Source organism: Equus przewalskii, chromosome 2, assembly GCF_037783145.1.
Source record: "Equus przewalskii isolate Varuska chromosome 2, EquPr2, whole genome shotgun sequence".
Lineage (NCBI taxonomy): Eukaryota > Metazoa > Chordata > Mammalia > Perissodactyla > Equidae > Equus > Equus przewalskii.
Genome location: NC_091832.1, coordinates 101,321,301 through 101,325,567, shown reverse-complemented (window position 1 = coordinate 101,325,567; position 4,267 = coordinate 101,321,301). Strand labels below are relative to the sequence as shown.

At 36.6% G+C, this 4,267-nt stretch overlaps 1 pseudogene; it reads left to right on the top strand.

Annotated features, from left to right (window-relative positions):
- Positions 1–298: 298 nt before the first annotated feature.
- Positions 299–971, top strand: LOC139081871 (transcription initiation factor TFIID subunit 10 pseudogene; annotated as a pseudogene).
- Positions 972–4,267: the final 3,296 nt, after the last annotated feature.

Below are 4,267 nucleotides of genomic sequence, written 5' to 3'. Positions count from 1 at the left end.
AAAAAGAAATGGAGGAAACTTAAATGCATGTTACTAAGTGAAAGAAGCCAAATAGGATGAGATTAGAATAAATCTGATCAAAGGTGTGAAAGACCTCTACATTAAAAATTATAAAATACTGTTGAGAGAAACTAAAGACTTAAGTAAATGGAGAGATATACCTTGTTAATGGGTCGCAACACTCAATATTGTTAAGATGTCAGTTTTCCAAATTAATGTATAGATTAAAGAAATCCAATGAAAAATCCCAGTGGGGTTTGTGTAGAAACTGACAAGCTGATTCTAAAATTTACTGTAAATGCAAAGGACAACCACAACAATTTTGAAAAAGAACAAAGTCGAAGGATTAACACTTCCTGATTTCAAGACTCATCATACAATAACAGTAAAAGGCTCCAGGGAGACTGTGCAGCACCCCCAGAACCTTCAAGAGAACAAGACCAGACCCTCGGGGACAGCAGGGAGGCCCAGGGCAGGAGTATCGGCTGGGTTCCAGCCACCCCCAGTGCCACCAGCCTGCCTCGTCTAATGAGGTTTACATACCGCCAAGCACATCCAACAAGGATATGAAGCTGGAGGTATTCAGCAGGCCTCTAGCAGACTCCTTGGTGCAGTTGGAGGACTGCACACCTACAATCCCAGATAGAGTGACTGGCTACTCCCTGAACCATGCTGGCTTTGGAGCCTCAGATCCAGACATAACTCAGTTCATCCCCCTAACTGCTCAGAAATTCATCTCAGATATCGCCAACAATGTTGATGTCCTGTGGCACTGCAAAAGGAAGGGCACAGCTTCTAGCAGCTCCTGAAGCAAGAAAAGGGACCACAGGTACACTCTAAGCATAGAGGACTTGACTTCTACCCTTAGCAAGTATGACATCAGTATAAACAAACCACAACACTTCACCAGAACCATCCAAGCTAAATATATTTGTCTCTCCCCGAGTCTCCACACCAGCTTGTTTTCATAATAAATTTCATTATGACAAACAAAAAAAACAAAAGAAACTACAGTAAAGACAATGTGTTATTGGAGTCAAGATACATAAATAGCTGAATGGAACAGAATGGAGAGCTAAAGATAGACTCACCCACATATATATGGAAGCTGATTTCCATAAAGATGCAAAAAAAATTCAGCAAAGAAAAAAGTCTTTTCAACAAATTGTGCTGGAACAACTGGATATCTATATGCAAAAAAAAGAACTTTGATTTACACCTCACACCTTATCCAGAAATTAATCCAAAATGGATCATCAGCCTAAATGTAAAACCTAAAACTATAAAACTTCTAGAAGAAAACTCAGAAAATCTTTGTGACCTGACCTTGAGTTAGACAGAGTTTTCTTAGATACAACACCATAAGCATGATCTATAAAGAAAAAAATTAATAAAATAGACCATGAAAATTTTAAACTTTTGCTTTTTGAAAGCTTTTCAAAAGTTAGGAGAATAAATACAAACCACAAACTGGGAGAAAATATTTTTGAGTCATAGATCTGATAAATGGCTTGTGTCAGAATATATAAAGAAGAATTTAAAACTTAATAATAAGGAAATTTTTAAAACTCAATTTTAGGAATGAGCAAAGAATTTGAACATACACACTTCACTAATGAAAATATGCAGATGGCAAGTAAGAACATGAAGAGATACTTGACACCATAAGTTATGGGGGCAATACAAATTAAAACCTCAATGAGATATAACTACACACCTACTAGAATGGCTAAAATTGAAAAGACTGACAATATCAAGTGTTGGAGAGGAGGAGGAAGAATGGAACTCTTATACACTGCAGATATGAATGTAAAATGATACAACCACTTTGGAAAACAGTTTGGCAGTTTCTTAAAAAGTTGAACGTCAGGGGCTGGCCCTGTGGCCGAGTGGTTAAGTTTGTGTGTTCCTCTTCTGTGGCCCAGGGTTTCGTTGGTTCAGATACTGGGTGCAGACATGACACGGCTCATCAGGCCATGTTGAGGCAATGTCCCACATGCCGCAACTAGGAGGACCCACGACTAAAAATATACAATTATGTACCGGGGGGGCTTTGGGGAGAAAAAGGAAAAATAAAATCTTTAAAAAAAAAAAAAGTTAAACATCAGCCTACCATATGATACAACCATTCCACCTCTAGGTACTCAACCAAGAGAAATGAAGACATATGTCCATACAAAGATTTGTACATGAATGTTCATAATATTTTTATTTTTAATAGCTAAAAACTGGAAATGACCCAAATGTCCATCAAAAGATGACTAGATAAACAAATGGTAGTACAACCATACAATGGAATACAATTTGGCAATAAAAATAAGCAAACAATTATGATTTGCAACATGAACAAATCTCAAAATAATTATGGTAAGTGAAAGAAGCCAGACAAAAAAGACTAATGCTTTAAAATTCCTTTATGTAAAATTCTTGAAAATACAAGCTAATCTATAAGACAAAAAGCCTGTCAGCGGTTGCCTATCAGGTGATGGGCAGTACACAGAGATTATAAAGGGACACAAGGAAACTGCTGAGTGATGGGCACATTCATCATCTTGATTATGGTGATGGTTTCATGGGTGTAAACACATGTCAAATCTTATAAAATTTTCCTCTTTAAATGTATACCATTGTGTTGTGTATTATACCTCAGTAAAGCTGTTTTCAAAAAACTATGTCAAATAAAATGTAATCATAGATATGAATAATATTTACATAATTGTAATAATATAAACCTGAATATTAATTTAACCGAAATTGTGACATACTTTTTTGAGATGCTGGAGGCTGGACTATTTAATTTGCATTTTTCTGATTTCTGGCAAGGTTTTGCATCTCTTCACATACTTGTTGGTCATTTGAGATTTTTCCTTCTATGAATTGCTATTTATACACTTCGCCCATTTCAATTGGTTTTCCTGTGTTATCCTTGCTGATTTGCAGGAGTTCCTTATATATTCTAGATATTAATTTATTTTGGGTTATACATGCTGCAAATGTCTTCTCTTAGTCTATCCCTGTCAGTTAACTTTGTCTAGCTCCTTCCTCTTCTTTGCAGGCCACCCAACTTTTCCTATCCAAAATACTGAACAGGTCACAACTTCAATTGACTTTATGTGTCAACTGTTTTAACTTTATCACTCACTGCTATCCTGGAATTTAATATTCTGAATAAACTACAAAATATCCTAAAGGGCCATATAATTCTATAAAATAAAGGATTCATCAATGAGATTTCCTGGAGTATAAGTTTGCTCCAGCCAGAGAAATCTATACGTAACTTTAGAAAATAGCAGGCTATGTAAAGTGGTGATAATACGTTTTGTTAAACTTAGACTGCTGCCCCAAACTTCCCCATGTCCACTTATTTTTCTAAGAGGCAGTGTTGTACACTGGTAAACCTTTCTAACGATGGACATGATTTTGAATCCCAGAGCCTCCATTTTCTATGTAAAACGGAGTTGGTAATATCTATTTCATAGGACTGTTTTGAGGATGAATTATGATAGTGTATGTAAGTGCTTAATTAGAACAGTACCTGGACCATAGTTAGCACCACTAAATGGTAGCAAAGATTATTACTTAGACTGCCCTTCCCTAGCCCATGCTCCCTTTCAACCTGGAAAAAAACCCTTCTCTTTACTTTGTTTTACGTTTTTGGGTTTTTTGTTTGTTTGTTTGTTTTTGCTGAGGAAGATTCGCCCTGAGCTAACATCTGTTGCAAATCTTCCTCTATTTTGTGTATGGTCCACCACCACAGCATAGCCACCAACCAGCAGTGTAAGTCTGTGCCCAGGAACTAAACCCAGGCCACCGAAGCAGAGTGTGCCAAATTTAACCACTAGGCTGCAGGTGCTAGCCCCTATTTATCTTTTAAAGTTAAGTTCAAAAGACATCTCTTCCATAAAGTCATCCCCAAATCAGTGCAAGCTGACTCCCATACAGTACTGCTTAAACCCCATTTTCAGCCCCCAAAATATTAATCCCCTCTTTTCTGTGGTCTCACGCACATTATTCATTTGATTTATATGTATCTGAGAATACTGTGATGAACTCAGCATGAGCCTATTTCCCACAATAAAATGTGGGAAGTCAGGAATAATTACCTAGGTCACCCATTCTTACCAGAATTAAGGTTTTCCTCTTAAACATAGCTAGCAACTAGGCTAAACATGTTATATAGATACAAATGATAAAGGGATCAGTCAAAGAAAAGAGAAACAATACTTTTGCCTATCATAAATAAAAATATCTTTTAAAATCACAGGAG